General features: G+C 31.1%; 2 long non-coding RNA genes across 3 annotated transcripts; both read left to right on the forward strand.

Moving 5' to 3' along the window:
* The first annotated feature begins 984 nt into the window (after positions 1-984).
* On the forward strand, positions 985-4,073 carry LOC143046380 (uncharacterized). 2 transcript variants are annotated; one of them, XR_012969150.1, is made up of 3 exons: positions 985-1,071; positions 2,469-2,550; positions 4,054-4,073. It is a non-coding gene; the product is annotated as an uncharacterized LOC143046380 (long non-coding RNA). The 2 variants fall into 2 exon arrangements; XR_012969151.1 differs by lacking the exon at positions 4,054-4,073 and adding an exon at positions 3,238-4,045.
* Positions 4,074-4,354: 281 nt separating this feature from the next.
* On the forward strand, positions 4,355-10,605 carry LOC143046379 (uncharacterized). The gene is made up of 3 exons (XR_012969149.1): positions 4,355-4,517; positions 9,996-10,103; positions 10,533-10,605. It is a non-coding gene; the product is annotated as an uncharacterized LOC143046379 (long non-coding RNA).
* The last annotated feature ends 1,450 nt before the right edge of the window (positions 10,606-12,055 follow it).

Raw genomic sequence — 12,055 nt, forward strand, 5'->3', positions numbered from 1 at the left:
TTTTCTTGTACCATGTTTCACTCTCTATTAATAATATAAAAAAAACCAATTTCGCATTTGTATAGCTTATAATAAAAGGTATGTATGAAAATTACTTACCTTTCTAACGCCTTGGCCATGTCATATTTGTTGTCTGTAAAGCAACAGTCCTTACAAAGGAACTTTAGAGACACATCTGACCAGGCCAATAACAATGCATCATCCATTGGGACACAAGCACTGTGAACCCAACGATCACAACAACTGCATTGAATGGTGCAATCAACACATTCTTCATCACATTGAACACACGGATATAAAGCCATTTTGAAAATGGAAGACAGCACACATGTATTCATGGCTTTTTATACAAAATTAAAGTGACTTGTAAAAACATTTATATTTGCCAATGAAAATCTTATATTTAGTTTTGAGAAAATTTTATTAGAATAAACATAAAAATCATCCATTCAGAAGCTTTGTTTTTATTAAAACAATCAATTATAATAATTTTTTGATTAGATTTGAATTGAATATGTGAAAATTCTTAATTACATTTTATTTAATGTTGAGTAATTTGTTATGAAAAGTAATTAGTGATTGGAGTAATTGCATTGCTTTGATGTACTGGTTAAATTTTCAAATCCTTTCTGAAAAACAATTATTAGACAATTCTCTGTATATACAGTAAATTATTTAATACTATATTTTCATAGCGTTTTCCTTTGAAGGCATATATGCAATCTTTCTTTTCTTCATTTCTTACGTTTTCCTTGGTCGCCATCTTGGAAGTTCACACCGATATCCATAATTTTATAATGATCAATATTAACTTACCTGCAACTTTTTTTTTATTTTTAGGTTATAAAATACACTTCTATTATAATTTTATTCAATAATATATGTTTAAAAGTCACTTAAATGTGTTAATATTGATATTTGAAGAGTTATTCGGTAATTACATGAGTTATTCGGATAATAACACTGTTATTTGGTAATTCGAGGTACCGGGTTTTAAACAAGAAAGTTGTGTGTCTTTTTGATGGATTATTTACATACCCGCTATTTTGTACTTGGAAAGCGCACCGAAAGGTAAATATTATCATGCAAATATTTAAGAAGATGCTAGTGGTATACTTTTCACGAAAAAACATTTGAATTTATAAATTTCATCGCATGCAAACCCGAAAATCAGTCTGACAAACATGACAAAGATCAGAAGATTGGCAAGAACGGACGCAAGTCAACTCGACCCACTGCCAAAACGGCCTACTTTTTTAACAACACGTCTCCCTTTCTAAAAATGTCCCACTCTTGTTAAGGGAGCTACCATGTGAGTTTTATTGGAGGTGGGGGGTCACCATGTCACAGGCACTTGTCTCAGAAAAAAAATTCCCTATATACCTTAATATAATACATATTTAATACATATATATAGGATTTTTTTTTCTGAGACAAGTGCCTGTGTGGGGGGTGCTTGGATGTTATTTGAAAAATATGCGGAACTGGAGTTCTGTCAACTTTTAAAAAAAAATGCAGGATAACATTTTTATCGTAGCCCCCACCCCATAAAAGTCAAGTGGTGGCTTCCTTACCAACTCGTCCTGCTTTAAAAAAAAAATTGCCTTACTTTATATAAAAATGGTTAAAATCTGTAAAATATACTCCTGCAAAGAATGGCCTTGCCCAACTTGCATGACTTGGGTAAAATCCAAATGAATATAATTAATATTTAATTTATATAAAAAATAAAAGTCTGCAAATTTGCCCTTATTTACATAAATTTGTACTTATCTAGACTACCTAGTTCAAATAATTATGACTTCTTGAAAGGCTATTACATTTTTTTTATTTGACGCCTTACTGTACGCCTTACTGTACATTAGAGTAAAGCGTCCAAAAAATAATATTATAATAGCCTTTCAAGACGTCATAATAATTTGGACTACTAGACTACCCAGAAATTAGAAAACACTGATATAAAAATTTAATATACATAAAATTGATAATGGAAATGGGGAATGTGTCAAAGAGACAACAACCCGACCATAAAGCAGACAACAGCAGAAGGTCACCAACATGTCTTCAATGCAGCAAGAAATTCCGGAGGCGTCCATCAGCTGGCCCCTAAACAAATATATATACTAGTTCAGTGATAATGAACGCCATACTAAACATGCTAAACTCCAAATTGTACACAAGAAACTAAAATTAAAAATAGTACAAGACTAACAAAGGCCAGAGGCTCCTGACTTGGGACAGGCGCAAAATTCAAGCGGGGTTAAACATGTTTATGAGATCTTAACCCTCCCCCTATACATGTACCTCTAGCCAATGCAGATGTATGATATCTATTGATTTAAATTGATGTGTCATTTCTGAAACCATGATCATGATGATTGTGGATTCATATTTATTATTAAATTATTATGTACATGTAATTTATGTATTTATTTAGTGTATCATAATCTATTTGAACTTTTTTTTAGCTTACTCAAAATCAAGCTGTTTGGGCCTCCTCTTGTACATGGGAAGTGGACTCCTTGAGAAGGTGAAAGGTCTGCTTTACATGTACGTAATGTTAATATAAAAATACAAAAAATGTGGTGATCATGGTGATAGTGAATGAGAAAATAGAGGAATTTTTAAAAGTGTAAATTCACTTTTTTCCACTTATAAATCTGTCATATTGTAATTATGATAATAATGTTTAAATTACATAATTAGGGAGCTACCATTTGATTTTTAGGGGGGGGGGGGGGCTAGGATGAAAAATTTTGTCCTGCATTTTTTTTCAGTTGTAATTTCTGTCCTGCCTTTTTATTTTTCACTCTATTCGGTCCTGCCTTTTTTTTATTCATGTTATTAGTTTATTCCGACTTTTTTTTACCTAAATTGTCATCCTGCATTTTTTACACTCAAAACTCCTGTCCTGCCTATTTTTTTCAAATTTCATCCTAGACCCCCCCCCCCCCCCCCATAAAAATCAAATGGTAGCTCCCTTATTTTCAAAATAAAATATTGTTTAGGTTGCTATAAACAGTTTCGTATAAAAACTAGGGGTTATTCCCCAACTAAAAATAAACATGGAGGGAAGTCCCTTTTTATCAACATAATTGGTGAAAAAGTATCATGTTTTTTGTATTTGGTTGTAAAGATATATTAATTAACTTCAATTAAAGCAGGTTGAATGATTAAAATAATTAAAAAAATTAGATTAAATATACATGTTTTGAGGGGAGACAACACTGTAAACAGTGAAAATTGAAAACTTATTTGCAGACACTGTAGCTCTTTATGGAGCAGGCGAAAGTACCCTGAAGCATGAATTTTTTGAAAGACCAGGTAAAAATCTATGAAATTCATACAACTTTGATTATGAAAAATGTGCAGGTATCATGTCTTCAGGGGTGTGCACATGACCTGATTTCAGGTTTTTGTCAAGCCTGCAACTTTTGATTGCACCCTTAACAAGAAAAGAAAACTCTCCACCAGAAATCAAGTGACATCGAAGTTAACTGTTAACATGTACAACAATAGGTCACTTTACATCCTTCAACAATGACTATGAGCAAAGCCAATACTGCATATTCAGTTTTTAAGGACCCTATATCATGTATATGAGAATCACAAATTTGTAAATCAATTCAAACAAGAAAACTAAGAGACTGATTTATACAATGTAAAATATAAAAAACAGAACAAAAAAAAATATGATAAACAGCAAGATAAGACAAATTGAACCACTAAATTACACTTATTTAGTTAGAAATATGTGTCGGATGACCCCTCTTGCTAACTAACATGCCAACATGACTAAAAATAGAACATAGGGGTAAAATGCAGTTTTTGGCTTATACATGTATCTCTGAAAGCAGAAACTAAAGCATTCAGAGCAAATTTGACCTGGAGTTAAAATGTTTACCAGGTTAAGAAGAGCTATCCTTTTTTTTCAGGGAAAGTTTGTTGGTCTAGTTTAAAAGATCAAAACTAAGCCAATTTTGCAAGATCAAATATTAAATGCAATTTTGGCAGATATTATAACTTCATTTCATTAAACATTATTTCTTTTAGCATTTTCAAAGAATGTACAACCCCGCCGCAATTTTGCGCCTGTCCCAAGTCAGGAGCCTCTGGCCTTTGTTAGTCTTGTATGATTTTAAATTTTAGTTTCTTGTGTATAATTCGGAGTTTAGTATGGCGTCCATTATCACTGTACTATTATGCATATTTTAGGGGCCAGCTGAAGGACACCTACGGGTGCGGGAATTCTCGCTACATTGAAGACCCATTGGTTGCCTTCGGCTGTTGTTTGCTCTATGGTCGGGTGGTTGTCGCTTTGACATATTCACCATTTCCTTTCTCAATTTTACAAGTACAAGTACTTTGAGAAGTAGGAGAAGATAAGCAACAGAACAGAATTCATTTGGGTCATTGCTGTCTAGATTATATAGTGGATTCATAGATTGTCATTATATTGATTTATGTGCATATGAGCACAGAGGAGCAGTAGTCAATGAATAATTTTGTGATGAGAGGTATGTTTATATTAAAATGATGCCTAGTTTATTTGATAATTTTGCTCTCTTGTCAAACTCGGTAAATCATGGACATGTAGTTTCCAAGATTTATTTTAAAATTTGAGGTCATAGAGTTCCAAGTTTTGATTCTTGTTGTGGGCAAGTTTGAAAATTATCCATGTTAACAGTTAGAAGTGACAAATTATTTTTTTTACAAAACCATAAACAATTTAACTAAGATTTAACCCTTTCCTCCATGGAATTTTTTTTTACAAACTTGATTCGCATAGGATTTTTTCAATAAAAAAAAAATCATCAGGTTTAAAGTATTAATGCATTGTAAAAACGAACATTTCATCAATGAAATTCAAGTCAGATATTCTCCTGAATATCCTTTTCATATTGGATACAATTTTTTTAAAGTCTTTTTTAATATGCAGACATTTTGTAGTCAATGCGTTTCAACTGAGGTACTACACAGGCGTCAAAAGGCGTCATTATGGAGTAAAGGGGTGGGGTCAAAAAGCGTCATTATGGAGGAAACGGTTAACCTCAAACTAATTAAAACAGAAAATGTTTTAGTTCTATTCTATAGCGTTATGCCCTTTATATACACAGAAAAAAGTCCCATAAAATCTAACTTGAGGAAAACTCAAAAGTGGCATTTTATATTTCCTTTGGAAATTAACATTGGAAGGGGAGATAACTCCGCAAAAATGAGTCCTTTTTTGGTCAGTTTTTGGTTGATTTTCTTGAAATTTATGTAAAGGCTTAAGCACGATACTTTTATGGAGTTATAAGTTTGTATTTGACTAAATTATATAATCATGATAAGCTCCTGCTCATGAAATGTACAAAACCGAAGTGTTACAGGTATTATTTTTTTTTGGTGCATTTTTCATTAAAGAAATTGCAAATTTGAAGCTTTGAGACCATTTTGAAAAAATAATGTGAATATTTGGTATTGTTTATATCTGTATATTATATTCTTTCAGCATCTTACTTGTCTAAAGAAACTTTAAACCACAAAATGAAGAATACGTGCTTAATTATTTTTATCAAATTTGAGATTCTTAATTACCTTGACACCAAGCAATAGGTATGGGCTTTGCTCATTGTTGAAGGCCATACAGTCGCCTATAGTTGTTAATGTCTGTGTCATTTTGGTCTTTTGTGGATAGTTGTCTCATTGGCAATCATACCACATCTTCTTTTTTATAATAACTTATGGTAAAGTGATTAATATTGTGCAATTGTAGTTATAATATAGGGATATTGCATGAATATTGTCATGAGTAAAATTTATATTGCACGAGCGTTGAGTGCAATTTTTGTTCTACAAGGGACAATATTTCCCAATATTCATGCAATAATTTTGAAGATGTATTGCACTGGTGCAATATTATAGGGTTATTGCATGAATATTAGGGAATATTGTCCCGAGTTGAATTTTATATTGCATAAGCTTGCGAGTGCAATATATGTTCTACGAGGGACAATATACCCCAATATTCATGCAATAACCCTTTTATTGTATAGCAATATAATATTTGAAAGTAAAAATTGGTTTAAACTAAGAGTTTGTCATTGATAACGTCATGATTTTTTGAAGATTTTTGCACTAGTCATTGTAGTGCAATATTATCAGATTATTACATGGCATTTTTCATATCGCATGTATTATCAGCCCTAGGTTCAATATCAGCCCAAGAGCCGCATGGCTGATAATACATGCGATATGAAAAATGACATGTTATGGTCTTTTTATCATATGCTTCAACAGTAGAGAAAAATAACAGATTCATATATTGATCCTTCTACGTGGTTCCCGAAAAGATCTTGAAAGAGTAAAAAGTTCACGGACGTCGGACCCAAAATTTAATACATTCAATAAGAAATCTTTCTATCATATGCCTCAACAGAGAGAAAAAAAACCCCAACATTTTAATATGGACGAATGGACAAAAAAATAATTCAACAATATACATGATGAAAATTGTTTGGAAAAGTCAACTTTTTTTAAAGTAACTTTCTAAATTATGTTTCAGAAAAACTTAAAAAATGCATTTATTTAATCAGTCAGGGATATAACTCTATAGGGTTATTACAGGAAAATAACATACATTTGTTATAGTGGATTAAAAAATCAAAGAAATGTGATAACATACGTATGTTACATGTTTCAAAGGGACAATATACTTCATAAGTTTAGTTAAAATGTATACAAGTTCTATTGATATTACTATTTTCTTTATGTTTACTTAAATATTGAAAGATGTAACAGTTCATAGTATTCCAATTTTGAATAGTACACCTATATGTTATTACAGAAAAAATATGCCTGTAATAACTAAAGGGTGTTATCACAGCTTCTCTACATGTATATCACTTCAAAGCATTTGCTCAGACATAAATCATGCTTAATTACAATGTATTTTGATTTATTGTAAGAAATAATGACCAGAGCATGTAATGAGGTTCTGTGCAAGTTTCTCAGTAATTCCCAAGTGTCTTATATAATAAGTTACATTCCTATAATAACTAAGCCTTGTTATCACAGCTAAGTTAATTCCTAAATAGCCTTGTCTCATTAATTAACCATGGTTAATCAAAAATGTATTAATTCCATTTAAAAATTAATTAGCAAGGCTATGCATTTAGTTTCTGCGCAAAGTCTCAAGAGTTCCCTAGAGTCCACTATAGATTAAAGAATTTTACAAATAACAAACATATGTTATTACAGATTTAGAAAATTTATGGAAAAGTATCTGTAATAACACACGCAAGTTATTTTCTGTAATAACCCTATAGAGTTATATCTCTGACTGTTAATATTTTTTTTTAATTTAATTTAATTATTTTACACAATATACTTTCCAGTATTCATATAATTGTTTTGTACACTACTTTGTAATGTTTTTCACTGAAAACGTAGCATTAAGGTGTATTTTCCGGAATTTGCTGAGTATCACCAGAATGCCATGTGATAACGTTACGGAAAGGCATGTGATGACAATCGAAGCATGTGATAAACTTTTCATATCAGCCCGCTAAGCACCAATTCGAAAAATATAGAAAATACTTTAATTTAATGCTATTATCATACGGTAAAAATCATATGTTATTAAGTCTAAGTATATGATAATAGAATTTATTGCACGCTAACTTTTAGTTATTTTCTGTGGGAAATATTATATTGCTATGCAATAATAGAATTTATTGCACACTAACTTTTGGTTACTTTCTGTAGGAAATATTATATTGCTACATGTATGCAAAAATTCTTATAATTAGTGCTTCACTTAAATGTTGACAAGTTTCTTACTCCTTGATACAGGTCCTAATTTGGATTGTAAATAAATATTTGACATATTATATGTTTCTGAATAAATGTAGTCAAAGAACTTGAAATTGGTTACACAGCTACTTTTGCATCTATGTACTATTTCTGAACCAAAAAATATGTAGTACTGTAGCTTCGGAGGCGACGGCATCAACAATGTATTAGTTTGTGATTAGGTCTAGTTTATGGTGAATCACATGTGATAGGATAATCATATTTGGTATGCAGTTGTATAAGCATTGGCACATCTCATTTCCATGGAGATTATTTGGCCCTGCCTTCTCAGTCATGGTCTATTGACTTCGAAACTTTTGCTCATACATGTATTAGTTTGTGATTAGGTCAGTTTATGGGGAACCACAAGTGGTAAGTCAATGATATTTGGTATGCAGTTGTATAAGCATTGGTATATCTCATTTCCATGGAGATAATTTGTCTCCGCCCCCTTAGTCATGGTCTATTGACTTTGAAATTTTTTCTAAGTTATCATGTATTAGTTTGTGATTAGGTCAGTTCAAGGGGAACCATTAGTGGTTGGGCAATGTTAATTGGTATTCAGTTGTATAAGCATTGGCACATCTCATTTCCATGGAGAATATTTGGCCTCGCCCCCTCAGTCACAGTCTAATGACTTTGAAACTTATCTTAGTTTACATGTATTAGTTTGTGATTAGATCAGTTTAAGATAAACTGCTTATGTTTAGTCAATAATATTTGGTATGCAAATTTATTGGCATTTGCAAGTATTGTTTCCATGGAGATTATATAGCCCCACCCCCTCATCATGGTTCATTGACTGAAACTTTTACATAGTTTACACATTAATGTTTGTAATTAGGTTTGGGAACGACTTATACATGTACCGTACCTAAATGTTACAATAATTTTTAAGTAAAGAAAGTTATGATACTAAATATCAAAAGTAAATGTCCAGTACTACAGATTTTAAATACAGAAACATTACCTATGCAAAAGTAGCAGTTTATATGAATTCAAGAATTGAATCTACATGTATATTCAATTAAAGATTTCTTGCTGTTGTGCAATACACTGGGCTGTTGCGCAATAATTGGTTAATCTGTTGTCAGACAGCAAACAAACAATAATTTCTCAATGTCACATGTATATCAGAAATTTATAAAAAGAAAACTAAAAGGAGGTTTTCTTAATAGCTATAAATCGGTCATCAAAGTTTAACGAAATTTTAAGGATACATGTATTTCCAAAAACTTGAAAGTCACCCCTTTTCTTATGACATGTATGAAGAAAATCTTATAACTCAGAAACTGACAAACTTAAATTTATAAAAATCAAATGGGAGCTTACAACAAAAAAATATGAACAATTTAACAATGTTTCATGATATTCAGCATTTTTATGTCCCACTCAACGAAGTTTTGGGGGTATAATGTTTTTGACCTGTCTGTCTGACGTCAAGTCCTGTTTCTTGTCATCACAACTGTTCTCAAACCACACAACAGAATTTCATGAAATCTTTTTAGATAATAAGGACATACAATGTAGATGTGCATATCGACAGGAAATTAAGATTCAATTTTTTTTTTAGGAGTTAAGCCCCTTTGAACATATTTGCTTTAAGTTTAATGTACTACTTCAACAGTTTGTTATTGCAACTCTCCTGAATCCACACAACAGAATTTCGTGAAACTTTGTAGATAATAAGGACATACTATGTAGATGTGCATATCAACAGGAAATTACAATTCATTTTTTTTTCTAGGAGTTATGCCCCTTTGAACTTATTTGCTTTATTACTACTTCAACAGTTTGTCATTGCAACTCCTCTGAAACCACACAACAGAATTTCATGAAACTTAGTAGATAATCATGATAATAAGGACATACTATGTAGATGTGCATATTGACAGGAAATTATGATTCAATTGAAGTTTATCAATTGCCAAGGTACATTGAAAGGTTGTTCTTTTATTAAAATCTGCACATACATGTATATAGGATTTTTTTATAAGCTTAAACTTGATCTTCTTTCTGTTGTTAGCTTACATTTTGTTTCAATTTACTTAAAAGTAAAAGTATATAGGAAAGGTATAAATTAGTGAGCATCGGTTCATACTACATATAGTTTTTGTCTGGACTTCTTGATTAATTTATATATATATATACAATTTTAGCTTGTTACCAAATGAAAGGAAAGGACATTATTGGCAAGGATTGATATTACTGGTGAACATGTATGTCATGTAGGTGTGAATGCCCTGCAAAACAGACCTGATATCAAAGTAAGTTCATCTGTAGAATTGCAGTTAATTTAAATAATTTTATGTTATCTACCTAAAACTGTTTCAAGTTTAATTGTACATGTACAGTGTTGCTTATTTTTCTCACTTTCTGATTCAATGCATGCATTAAGCCTTACTCTGCTCGCCTCCTTCTGCTCCATACACACACACTTGAGATGTCAGAAATTCAGACTATCATAGCATTTACATTACAAACTTACCTAGTCAGACTGGCCAATATTATGTTTTGATAAGTTAACGTTGTTATTTAGAAAACATAAAATATTTGCCACTGGACATTCAAATAAGCAAAAAAAAACGACCAGTTAATGATTTTGCATTAACAGAATGAATTTGCAAACATATAACAATTAGCTTATGTAATTCATGGAAGTTAGATTTATATTCTTTATGAATATTTTATTTCAGTTACCATCACAGTGAACATGGTGAAGAATAACCAATACCATGAATACAGGACACAGAAGACTACCTCACAAACTTGGGAATTTTACAAAAAATAGAACATTTAAATTTACAAAGAAGACATTTATTTTGACATTCATAGACTTGGAAAGTAGAGAAATTATAATGTGCATATAAATCCTTGGAAATAAAATTTTGAACTTTGAAGAAGATTGAAGATTATGTTTGTTCTAAGAAAGTTTGAAGAAAAAGGATACATTCAAAACTGTAAAAAGGAAACATTACAGTATTCTCAATTTATACTCTTGAGATCAATTACTCTTGATATATAATTAAAAGGACTTATAAAAGTAAGGACATTTGGTTGAATTGCCAATGAGAAAAATATCCACCAGAGTTCACATGATGTGATAGTGAGCTATTATAGGTATCCATATGTCCTCCAACAATGAAAAAAATGAACTATATAGTGTGTTGTGAAAGGGTTTGGACATGACAAATAGAGAAAACTAAGAGCCTTATTTTATCAAATTAATAATACATGAAAGCAAAATATGAACCAAAGACCACCACTGAAATACTTCTGATTATTGTTGATTTACTCTTGAAATATCATGTAAAATGTTTAAAAAGATATCATCAATATTCAACTTGTTAAACAACAAGTCACTGTATGACAGAAAGTTCTTTGACAAAATCCTTGTATTATGTGTATTGCATCAGAATATTTTTTTTAGATAGAACACTAGGAGACTATATACATGATATAAGGAAATGCAAATAAAAAGTATCATCACCTTAAAAAAAAGTATAGCATTTTATCATTGACAGTTCCATCAAAAGTTTCAGCAATACAATGCAACTGTTACATAAAAATCAAACTATACTATACACTATTATTATTATAATAAGTGTGTTATATATACTACAATAAGTGTGTTATATACTATAATATATATATATTATTACTATAATATATATATATTATAATGCATAATTATAATAGACGTTATACGTCCGTGGTATTAAACATCCGTATTACGTCCGTGGTACTAAACGTCCGTAATACAGACGTGGTACTAAATATCCGTATTACAGACGTTTTACGGACGTTTTACGGATGGGAAGCAACGGACGTTTTACGTCCGTGGTACTATTCGTCCGTAGACGTGCCGTATAATACGGACGTTTTACGGATTTTTTACGAACGTAAAACGTCCGTAGCTATTTTACCTGTGTAAAGGTCAAGGTACAGCCTTGAGACTGCCGAATTATTCTTTATTCGTGTTGTGTTTTAAGACTGTTTTATGTTTTTTCTTCTTTTATGTCCATGTTAGAAAATGCCTGCAACAAGTCAGGAATATTATAGTTGTCTATTCGTTTGAGCTTTTGATTTTTTCATTTCTGTAGGAACATGTCGTTTTGATTTTTCTTTGGAGTTTAGTATTTTGTGATTTTACCTTTTATGAATAGAACGTCTGGTCAATAAACAAGACTTTTTATAAAATTTTCAATAGGGAGCAAGG

Source organism: Mytilus galloprovincialis, chromosome 9, assembly GCF_965363235.1.
Source record: "Mytilus galloprovincialis chromosome 9, xbMytGall1.hap1.1, whole genome shotgun sequence".
Lineage (NCBI taxonomy): Eukaryota > Metazoa > Mollusca > Bivalvia > Mytilida > Mytilidae > Mytilus > Mytilus galloprovincialis.